The sequence below is a fragment of the Neolamprologus multifasciatus genome, chromosome 11, assembly GCF_963576455.1.
Source record: "Neolamprologus multifasciatus chromosome 11, fNeoMul1.2, whole genome shotgun sequence".
NCBI lineage: Eukaryota > Metazoa > Chordata > Actinopteri > Cichliformes > Cichlidae > Neolamprologus > Neolamprologus multifasciatus.
The window spans coordinates 7,654,291-7,666,743 of NC_140449.1; the positions used below are offsets into that span (position 1 = coordinate 7,654,291).

The window sequence follows — 12,453 nt, forward strand, 5'->3', positions numbered from 1 at the left end:
TAGAATCGCCATGGTGACTGATCTCCTTGTGCTGGTTTTCATCTTTGCTATGTGTTGCCAGCTTTGCGTTCACATATAAAAACTAAAAGAAAGAGCGTATGTCTGTCTTCATTAGGATAAGGATTTCTGTTGGTGTGTGAAGCTGCAGCCTCAGGTTTATGTTGTTCACTGATAATTGTGTGACAATGCATTAAGGCCTTTTTACAGGATTACTGAAAGTAATAAGTGGTGTAATTAATTATTTTTTCCACATGTAATTAAGTACTTACTGTGTATGAGTGATGTGTAATATATTACTTTTTTGGAGTAACAATCCCATCACTGCGTAAAAAAAACCATTTATTTGGATATTTTGTGCAAGAGTTGCCAAAACAGGGCTTAAAGAGCAAATAAAGAGCAGACTTGAGTAGTTAAAATACTTTAAAATATAAGTACTTTAAGTACCCATGCTACCCCATTACCCCATGATATCAAATCTTTTTTCTCTTACTGCATCCGGTCTTTTAAGTCTGACATCATTACACGTGCCTGGGCCGAAACTCCGCTGCAGGTCCCTAAGTCACACCATCACTGTGAGTTAAAAACTGTCTAAATCCTTTCATCTGTAATAAAATGATCAGCATTGCTGCTCTACCAGGTGTAACAATTAAGTTTAACATCCAGGCATCCATGAAGACCAAATTTATGAAATTTAACAGAGTTAGAAGTTAGCAGGAAGTTAGCTCGCTAGATCCATCTGAATATATGCCATGTTCTGACTGAGAGATTTCCCCAAAAAATTAAGATGTACAGCTCTGCTATCACTTCAGACATAAATAAATACAGGAAAGTAAACAGCAGTGACATTTGTAGGGTAACTGAAATTTCACTAGCTGGTATATAATGATGTGCTACGTGATAGCAACACAGCTATGTTAGCATAACATAAAGACAGTGAAGCTGGAGGATGAACGCTAACTTTTTTCCACTCGATAAAAGTTCACATGAGGGTTCCTGATGGTTAGGGACAAATGCAATCGCATGGCAGGATGCTGTAAACCATAGGTGTCAAACTCTGGCCCGTGGGCCAAATTTGGCCCGCAGACTAATTACATTTGGCCCGCGAAGCCATACCAAATTACTATTAGAGCTGGCCTACTGGTATTATACAGCTAATATATATATTGTTTAGTATTAAGCTTTGCTTGTTCCATATTCAGTTTTTCAGCAAAACGTGTTTGAGTCCATAAGAAAAGATTCATTCTTATATCTGGAGGAATAAATATATTTCATCATCATCATCATGATCATCATCAACTTTATTTATAAAGCACTTAAAAAACAACCACAGCTGACACAAAGTGCTGTACATTGGAACTGTAAAATAAAATTACATGAGATATAAATAAAAACCAAATAAAAGAAGAGTGAAATCATTAATTAAATAACTACTTCAATTAAAGAGAAACTAAGTCTCACTGAGGTTAAAAGCCAAGGAATAAAAGTGGGTTGAAGACGTGATTTAAAAGTGGACAGTGAAGGGGCCTCTCTAACGTGCATATTTCAATAAATATTAACGTTAGCCCGCGACTTTGTTCCAGTTTTAAATTTTGGCCCACTGTGTATTTGAGTTTGACACCCCTGCTGTAAACGGACCAAACTTCAGTCGGGAGAACAACTGAGACAATCCATCCACAATACGAGGTTAGTCGTTAATATGTTGCTGCATGGGCTGGGCTGTAGTTACATCATAAGGTTTTGAAAACTGAACTTTAAAATGAACAGTGGTAATAAAAACCGAGATAGGCCAACAGTGATCACTAACTGTTTTTAGGGGCTTGTTCAGATTAAATAGACAAGATACAAAGCATTAAAACATGTTAAAAACACAACAGCCTTAATAAACGCACAGTAGTTTGGGCCCGGAAGCAGGATTTATCACGTCATCACTTAAAGACCGGATATCTACATGTATGCACAGGCTGTTGCCCAAACTCTAAAGAAAATCTTCATGCATCTTTTATGCAGTCTTGATGCATTATCACACTGGATTTTAGTTTATTTGGAGAAGGTCTGGCTTCTTGCATTATAACTTAAAATTAATAAATCAGGCATTTCTACTTTCAGCTATTCCAATTATGTGCTTATTTTATTTGTTTGGAGGGTTTTTTTTGCATTAGTTTGCACAGCTTCATTCATCTATAACATCTGTATTTATCTATAACTTTCAGAGTCAGCTAGAGTGATGGCGTGTTTGATTCGAAATAAAATTAAAAATACATTTTTCCCACAAATATTACATTGCTGTCAATTGATGATACACCCTCTGGTGCCCCTGGACACATCATCAGTGATGTAACCTGGGGTCATTGGGGGTTTTGGGTCTTTTAACAATCAGACCCCCTCTCCCAGGCGACCCAGCCAGGGTTGATCAAGCCCCAGCTTGTGTCCAGGTAGCGCTACCCTACATGCCATGCCTCTCCTCTTTTAATGCACAGCCACCTCGATGCTGCTTCTGCTGCGTTGGTGACCAACTTGATGGCTCTTCGCTGGTTAGCCCCTACGATGCCTGGCATTTTGTATGCCCTGCAAAGGGATTGACCCGCAAATCCTCAACATCCCACTTCAATGGGTTGGCATCTTGTCCGCCAGCCATTACTCAACAACACTCCTCCACTAACTTGGAATACTTTGCCCTCATTCTCTCATGAGCTTCCTCCATACGGTCTTCCCAAGGCACAGTAAGCTCCAGAAGGATTACCTGCTTGGAGACAACTGAAGTAACAACGATGTCTGGCCTCAGAGTTGTCTTGGCTAACGCTTCGGGGAACTTTAACTGCTTTGCCAGGTCAACTCTCAGCTCCCAATCGTGCGCCGTTGCCAACAGGCCAGGCGAGGTGTTTCGGACTGGTGGTGCTGGCTTCTCCCCAGCTTTTATAAATGTTACCTTGTTCTTAACTGGGCAGGCGCTCTTATTATGACTGATCCTGCTGCAGATCGAATCCGCTACGGCCTTCAGGACTTGATCGTGTCACCAGCGATATTGCCCTTCGGCCAGGGCTTTTGGGCACCAGCTTAAAATGTGCTCCAGGGTTTCTCTCTTCTGACAGAGACGACAGCCTGGTGTCTCCACCTTCCCCCAAGTGAAGAGATTCGATGGACTTGGTAGCACATCATATACTGCCTGAATCAGGAATTTTATCCACTGGGGTTCTGCTTTCTGCAGTTCATTCCATTTGACCTTGCGCTCTACAGCTTGCTTCCATCTTGTCCAAGCCCCCTGCTGCCTCGATTGCACCATTTGGCTGGCTCGCTTCTCCTCAACTCCTGCTCGCACCTCCTCAAGGATCAACAACCGCCTCTCTTTCCCCTGTGCTTTGTCGTAGTTTGGTGTTCTACTGCTACCCAAGCCTGCTCTTCCCTGGGCCACTGTACCCACTATCACCCTTTGCTGTAGCCTTGATACTGCAATGTCTACAGCCTCAGCAGCTCTCCACTTCCGCCCGGTCCTAACCTCTATTCCAGCCAGGGCAACCCGGGGGTCACTGGACTGGACCGATATTGGAGCAGCTCCCTGGACCAGCTCATCATGAATTCCTCGCTTAGGCTGCTAAAGGGGAGCTTCCGCTTGTTGTTATGACCATACAGAGCGATGCTGCTCAGGCTTCGTGGCAGTCCCAACCACCTGCGCAGAAACCTGCTGATCCTCATCTCGAATCCTTCCACTGTTGAGATGGGAACTTCATAGACTAAGAGGGGCCACAAAATCCAGGGCAGAATTCCATGCTGATAAATCCAGGCCTTAAACTTGCCAGGAAGGCCAGATTTATCCACTGATGAGAGCCAGGTCTCCAGGTCTTCGTTGGTCGCTTTTATGGAGGGTGCATCTTTCAGGCTGCGGTTAAATACCTTACCTAGGCTCTTTACGGGCGCCTCAGTAAGTGATGGTATCTTGATGGTGCCTAGTGAAAACAAATATTCATCAGTGACCTTTCCTTTCTTCAGCACAAGAGACCTCGACTTGGTGGGCTTGAACTTCATGCATGCCCAAGAAATACTTTCATCAAGACCCTTCAGTATCCACCTGCAACCTGGAACAGATGTAGTTGTCACCATCATGTCGTCCATGAAAGCTCTGATGGGTGGCTGCCTGACTCCAGACTTGGTGAGTGGCCCCTTATGCCAGTCGGAAGTTGTTGTTCCGGAAGAGACTCTCAGGTGGAAGTTGGTGTAGTAATCCAGGATAAGATACATGAACTTTTCTGGGATGTAATACCGGTTCAGTGCCTGTTCTACCAGCTTGTGGGGTATAGATCCGTAGGCATTTGTGAGGTCAAGCCATAGTACTGCTAGGTCCCCTCTGTTCTCCCTGGCTTCCCTAATGAGCTGTGTGACCACGCCCGTATTCTCCAGGCACCCTGGAACCTTCGGGATCCCTCCTTTCTGGACTGAGTTATCGATGTAAGAGAAGATATTCTGTCAGTCGCTTAGCGACGATGCTAAAGAAAATCTTCCCTTCAACACTAGTTGAAGATGGTTCGGAACTGCTTGATGTCCTTGGACTTCTCCTCCTTTGAGATCCACACCCCCTCTGCTTGTCTCCTCTGGTTTGCTACCTTACCCCTCCTCCAAATCACCCTCATGATTCTCTAGAGTCTAGTCCGTAGCCTCAGGCAGTTCTTCGTCGAACTGGAGCCACCACTTCTCCTTGCTAGCTTGACGCCACTTCACCCGACGATGTTCTGATGACTTGTGAGCTTCGCGGGCCTGCATCACCTGGGGGTTTCGGGCACTGTGGGCTGACTCTGACTTTCTTCCATTTGCACAACATCTCTAAAGTTAGAAATATTCTGTTTCAGAGTGACGCTGTAAAACTAGTTCATGCATTTATTACTTCCAGGCTGGACTATTGTAATTCATTATTATCAGGATGTCCAAAAAATTCACTGAAAAGCTTTCAGTTAATCCAAAATGCTGCAGCAAGAGTACTGACAGGGACTAGAAAGATTGAGCATATTTCTCCTGTTTTGGCTTCCCTTCATTGGCTTCCTGTTAAATCCAGAATTGAATTCAAAATCCTGCTCCTCACATGCAAGGTCTTAAATAATCAGGCCCCATCTTATCTTAATGACCTTGTAGTACCATATCACTCCATTAGAGCACTTCGCTCTCACACTGCAGGCTTACTTGTTGTTCCTAGGGTATTTAAAAGTAGAATGGGAGGGAGAGCCTTCAGTTTTCAGGCCCCTCTTCTGTGGAACCAGCGGACCAGAGAATTCGGAAGACAGACACTATCTCTACTTTCAAGATTAGGCTTAAAACTTTCCTTTTTACTAAAGCATATAGTTAGGGCTGGACCAGGTGACCCTGAATCCTTCTTTAGTTATGCTGCAATAGACGTAGGCTGCTGGAGATTCCCATGATGCATTGAGTTTTTCCTTTCCAGTCACCTTTCTCACTCACTATGTGTTAATAGACGTCTCTGCATTGAATCATATCTGTTATTAATCTCTGTCTCTCTTCCACAGCAGGTCTTTATCCTGTCTTCCTTCTCTCACCCCAATCGGTCGCAGCAGATGGCCCCGCCCCTCCCTGAGCCTGGTTCTGCCGGAGGTTTCTTCCTGTTAAAAGGGAGTTTTTCATTCCCACTGTCGCCAAAGTGCTTGCTCATAGGGGGTCATATGATTGTTGGGTTTTTCTCTGTATCTATGAAGCGCCTTGAGGCGACTTTTGTTGTGATTTGGCGCTATATAAATAAAATTGAATTGAATTGAATTGACTCCGGGCCTGGTTCCTCCTTCGTCTCACCAGGTGTACTTCCTGCGCGCTGTGATGCCAACACTTTCTGCTCACACTTCATTTTGGCTTGGTGGAACCGCAGACCATGTCGGTTCTTGCATATCTAGCTGCATATGCATTCCGCGGTCGTTGTCAAATTAACATTGCCAAGTGTCTTTTCTTTTCTTTGGGGTATATTTCCGGTAGGTTGACTTGTAGCTTTAGTGGGATCTTCCTCTCGGAAGATGCAACTCGGGATGCCACCCCTCGCTGCCCCTATGCCGTCTTTCCGAGCTGCCCGCTGTCTTTCCAGCTGTCACCAATCTATTCTTGGTGGTCAACCAGGCTATTCCTGGTGGTCACTGGTAATACCAGAAAAACAGTTGATGATACACCCTCTGGTGCACCTGGACACATCATTAGTGATGTAACCTGGGGTCATTGGAGGTTCTGGGTCTTTCAACAATCAAACCTCCTCTCCCAGGCGACCCAGCCAGGGTTGATCAAGCCCCAGCTTGTGTCCAGGTAGCGCTACCCTACATGCCATGCCTCTGCTCTTTTGATCCACAGCCACCTCGATGCTGCTTCTGCTGCGTTGGTGACCAACTTGATGGCTCTTCGCTGGTTAGCCCCTACGATGTCTATCATTTTGTATGCCCTGCAAAGAGATATTAAAAAATATGTCGTTTTAATATTAATAGTACATAGACAACTGCCACTGCCGTCATCCAAACAGCTTCTCTATCTAGTGTACTTAAAGTCTGTATTCACAGACCAACATGATTATCAGCACAATAAAGCCACGAATGCTATTATAGGTTGATTTTGACCATTATCTATTAAATAAATGACTAAAACAGCATATTTTGAATGTTATTAGATAGATGGATGCGTCTTTCTATTTCATATCGTCATTATCAGATCAGTATCAGAGTATCAGTTTGCATATATTCTCCACACAGAATGCTTGCACATTATTATTGAGTGTCTGATGTAGCAGACAGAATAAGTGAAGACAAGAAGAACGATGTGAATGGGGCAATTGCATCTTTTATTGTTTTCTTTTCTTTCGGCTAATTAAGCAAATAAATCTTGCAGTCAGTTTTGCTCCACTGGAAATTGAAGCATCTGTGTTCTTATCGATTGCCAATCCGCGCATGAGTAAGGATCATTGACCAGCAGAGGGAGAAAGAGACGTCATGTGCTTCTTGTACTTGCGGCCATAAAATTAATAGTATCTCTAGGGTTATATCAGGTGTATCTGGTTTGTCTGTACTCGCCAGCACTTCATAGTTGAACAAGAGAGGGAGCACTCTCGAAGATGACAGCAAGCTTATTGATTACCCTTTCATGCTTTGTACAGGGCAAACTCTTAATTTCATGAATTACAGAGAGCTGTTGAGGCTCAGGTGCTCGTTGGCAGAAAAACACATGGATGAATATTATCCCATTTAGTTTTAACTGCTTTCACAGGCCTGAAAACAGCCTCCACATGCCATTAGAAACCAGTTCTTTACATGCTAGTCAATCTGCTGAGTCGATAGCAAAAGACAGTGATGCATGCTTCAGATGCTTCAGCTGCTAATAGCAATAATTAAGAAAAAGCTAGATGTCTTGCAAAAGAGCTGGTGCATTGATTTATGTTTTACAGAAGAATTTTCGTGCTCACATAAATCCCTATTGCCCCTCAGCTGAGGTCATTTAAAGTAAGCTGACTTCGACTTAGTTGAATGAAATGATAAAATCTAGAGTGACCAATAACCACAAGGCAGCAGGAAATTGTCCCCAAGGTACACCGACAAGGTTAAAGTGATAATCCATGCTTTAATAATGTTTGCTTCTTGTGAACATCAACAATGGCTGTTTCTATGCTTCCACTGAATCTGTCTCGCAACAATAACGACTTTGTCTGACTGCTGAGCCTGAAGAAGCACAGAGAGGAAGAAGGGCAGTAAAAACAGGTAAAATGATATTAGATCAACACAGAGACAACATATAGACAAAATATCACCAGTGAATGGAACCTTTTCAAACTAAAGTATATGAGCACTGCATGTTAATGCAAGATATATTCAATATTAATTGTTAAAAAATGTGTGGGTGTATGTAACCGTACCGGAAAGAATAGAATAGCACAATACACATACACGACCACATTTCTCAGTGAAAAATCCAAGATTACCAGACTAGTTAGTTTACCTTTGGCAGCTATAGACTGTACAGAAAGGATGGACAAAACCACTACATTGTCGTCCACAGCTACTGCTTTGAAACTACCGGTTTTGAATTTTGTCGTCTTGGTTTTTTTTAAAACAAACACACCAATAGTTGTGCTCAGGAGTTATCAGTTAATAATAATGCTGCATAGTTAGCCTGGTTTGCAAAGTGTCTCTGTCTTGTTTTGGCTAGAGACAGTGGAAGAACTGAGCAGCTCACTCCTTGCAGTGTGTTTCAGTGCAACTAAACAGAACAACAGGACACTCACAAAATGGCTATTTTCCTAACACTATATAGTTACAAGATTGCCAATGCAATTTCATAGGGTGGATTAGAGTATATAACTAAAGTATTGTCATCCCCTATGTAGCCGGTGTATCAGAAAAACTCAGGAGGGTTTTCTCCAAGCATAACATCCCGGTGCATTTCAGACCCAGCAACACGCTCAGACAAAAACTGGTTCACCCGAAAGACAAAACGCCAAAACACAGACTTAACAATGTGGTGTATGCCGTACAGTGCAGCGAGGAATGCCCAGACCTCTACATTGGAGAGACCAAACAGCCACTTCACAAGCGCATGGCACAACACAGAAGAGCCACCTCCACAGGACAAGACTCAGCTGTCCATCTGCATCTTAAGGATAAAGGACACTCTTTCAAGGATGCCAATGTTCACATTTTGGACAGAGAGGACAGATGGTTTGAAAGAGGAGTGAAAGAAGCCATCTATGTCCACTGTGAGCGACCATCTTTGAACAGAGGCGGTGGTTTACGACACCAACTCTCTGCCATCTATAATCCAGTTTTGAGAACCCTTCCCAGACGCCTTAACACCCACTCACATCCTGGGCCATCTGACCTCAGGAATTCGCATGACAAGGTGGGGCCAGGTTTCACAATGAATTCACCCGAAACTCTGGCTGATTGGGACCCACACCCAGTTTCACACCTTGGCTCAGGCGATTAGAGGATCATCAGGGGGTCCTTTTGTCCCTCCGTGGGGGGATACTCCCACTAGGTTTATATCTGGGACTCCCCACCATTTGACCTTAGAACTGAAGAAGCTTCTCGGATGAGAGGTGAAACGTCTTCAAATAACTTAAAGAAGTCCAGACGCTTTTCTTTGCAAGCTCCTTTGACTACGATGACCTGGATGACTGAGAACCTTCACAGACATAGAGTATATATCATTTTAAAAGAGGAATTGACTATATTAGCGGCATTTTTTTTTGTAAATTTCTCTTGTAAAGGTGACTATTTTAATATGAGAGGATTGACTAACTTTTAGTTTCAAATGCATTTGAAGAACTTGGTGATTTTTTTTGCACTGTGTTCATGTCAGATGCCAATTATAAATCACCAACTCTGGTTTTCTGAAAAAAAAGTTCAGATTATAATAATCACAATGTTCTCGAAACTGAGCTTTGGATCTATGTAATATATAATTGAAGAGAATGAGAGAATAATATTATGCGGTGGCTGTGTGGAAGCAGGAAGAGGGACCCAATTGCTGGACTCCAAAGAGAAAAACAGCTTTAATACCGAAATTCACCAGAACTGAAATACAAAATTCTGGCATAGAAAGCTATGAACCAAGAACTAGACTCCAGAGGAAACATAGATCATATAATGTGAGGGGACATATGACAACAATGGGAAAAAGAACAGAGGAAAACTGAAGGCTTAAATACACACATGAGGTAATGGCAGAACAGAAACTCCTGGGGAACACAGCTTAACAGAATCCACTGACAAACCATATGAAGCAAAGCAGAACATCACAGACACAAGATATGAGGGACTATCAAAATTATACAGGAAGCATAAACACAGGGACAGAGACCCAAACTCAAGACACGCAGCTTGATGCAGGGAAACAAACACTGAGACTTGGAACAACTAAAGAGCAAGACCAGACAACTACAGACCCACAGCGTAATGCACTTCAGACTAGAAAATAAAATTCTTTTCACTTTTTGTTCTTGCTGTCGTGTAAAAAAACACTTCCTGAGACAATTATTGTGATCTAACTGGTTTTAGACCCTCGGTTCATTATATTTAGGGATGTTTTTGATGAGGGAGAGGTGGGAATGACAATTTGTCTTATTGTGCCAATCACACAACTCTGAGACAACAAAAAAAATCTAACACAAAAGTCACTGTCAGTGTCACAAAAACACTGTGAAACATGTTCACCTGGAAATCTTCAAACACATGTAGTAGCACTAGCTGGCCTCTTCATTTAACGTGCCATGTTCTACCTAAATATGGTGACAAGATTTATTTTAATGAGTAACTGAGCCTGTTCCAGTTTCAGGTTGAACACTGCAAAGAGACTTTTTTTGGACAGTTTTATGATGTTCTTCTTAATTTTAAATGAATCTATCAAGTAAGGAAAAATACACTGAGATAACCAGGCTTTAAAAATGGCTATTTCACACACTCATAAAGCATATTAAGCACCTTGCATAAAGTTCATTACTGCACATGATATGTAAAAGCAGTGCAAATGGCTGTAGCTACATGCTTTGGCACACTCTTACATGAAGTAGCGCAGATGTGGTGGGAAGGCATCTGATAGTAATGTGATGTAACAACAGGGAAAGAAAATCACAGGTAAAATGAAAAACCGAAAAAGAAACTGGTGTTTTTCTCCATTTCAACTTTTGGAGTTTTTAGACAATTTCACCCACTCTCTGAAAATGGAAATGTTGATGATAATGGACTAAAAAAAAAAAAAAAAATCAGATTTATAGACTTTGGTTGGAAAAAATTCTCTAAAAGCTAGGTGGGGAAATAATTCCATTAGGTAGATTTCCAGTTTGTGCAAGAACAAAAACAAGTCTTGTGCATGTCCTTTGTAAATGCCCTGTCGGCTTTCGGATGTGAGATTATTGTTTGTTTTGATCTTTTTTTAAGGCCTGGTCAGGGGGAGGGGAGGGGGGCTTGATCGTCGTGACAGCTTTCTATTCATCTGGACTCCACGGGGAGTTGTTTGATGTTTTCATTAACCTGCGCCATGCTTGTCTGGAGGCCGCAGGGTGGCTTCTGGACCTTGGCGCTCCATGGCTCTTGCACCTCACATGCGCCCCGGAGAGTTCAATCACATGCCCTGCGTGGGGCCAAGATGACTGGTAGGATACACTGCAGCCTTGGAGAAGATTAAGCTGTATTTCCAAGCTCAGAGTGTGCAGAGGGAACAGTTCGGTTACATGCATACACTGCTGGTGTGTGACGGGAGTTATTTGCATTGATAAATAAATCTGGACATGTCTGAAAGTGACAAGTGAGAGAATGTGAATATTACCACAAAAAACAGAAGAAAGTGTTTTGATGGGCTTTTTTATTTTCACTTTGACATTTTCATATGTAAGATGCACATTTCCGACTGAGTGAAAGGTACAGAATCAGTTTAATATTTCAGGTTAATAACCTTGTTCTGCCTTTTATAACTTAAATGGGATATTATAGTCGTAAACTGCCCTAGAGCTCCCTCTAGCGGCTGCTTTGTAATATGGGTTCGGTTACTTTGGGAAGGGAAAAAATGAGAACGTGAAGAAGAAATAAAAGATGGCGGAAAGTGATACCGTAATGTTATGTTCTAAGCTGATACGGACCTTAAAATGTTGTTGCCTTTTACAAGATATGTGTGTAAGTATGAGTGTCGATAAAATAATTATTATCTTTTGTTTTGTGTAAAAATGGTACGATAATTTGTACATTTGAAAGTTTTATCTTGTTAGCTTGCAGTAAGAGTGTAACAAGCTAGTTTACAATGTTAGTTAGCTAATACAGTATTTTGTACTTTCAGTTTTACGATGGTCAAAGACAAGGCAATGGTCAGAGGCCATGCAGCGCAAAAAGGAAAATAAGTCTGGTTATTGGAGCATCGTTATCTCGCTGTCTAGCTGGTGAAACTAAGAGACTCAGGGCGAGGACAGCATAAACCTCTTCCAGATAAATGAGCGTACACATAGTTCATATTAGTTCATTGTGAGCACAGCATGTCTATTCTTTGTGTTTTACTTCATTTTACTTAAGAAAACCAAACTGATCAACATATCTGTATGTTTCACATTTTATGAGATTCAAAAATATTCTCTGAGCATCATTACTTTATACATGCATAGATGTTTGTGTTTGCTGTCTGCTGCTCATTACTGATTCTCAGTTAATGTTTGAACTTCTCTCATTCTATTATTGCAGTTCAGTTTAACACTTGAGTAAAGAACCCTCTCTGCAATCTATTCTCGGGCATCCGGACTGATAATGAAGGTTTGCCTCAGAGGGAGATGAAGTGGTTAGGTAGTTGGTTTTATTATCATTGGTTTTATAGAAGCTTTACTTCGCCTTGCTGCTTTACATATTAACATAATATAGAAAAGTCAAAAAATAAAAAAAAACAGTCAAGAGTATATTAGAGAAACTGCAGCCTGAATAAAATATTTTCCCGTATCAACTATACAGACTAGATGCT

General features: G+C 41.9%; 1 pseudogene; it reads right to left on the minus strand.

Moving 5' to 3' along the window:
* Positions 1-1,540: 1,540 nt before the first annotated feature.
* LOC146507737 (uncharacterized) lies at positions 1,541-6,405 on the minus strand (annotated as a pseudogene).
* Positions 6,406-12,453: the final 6,048 nt, after the last annotated feature.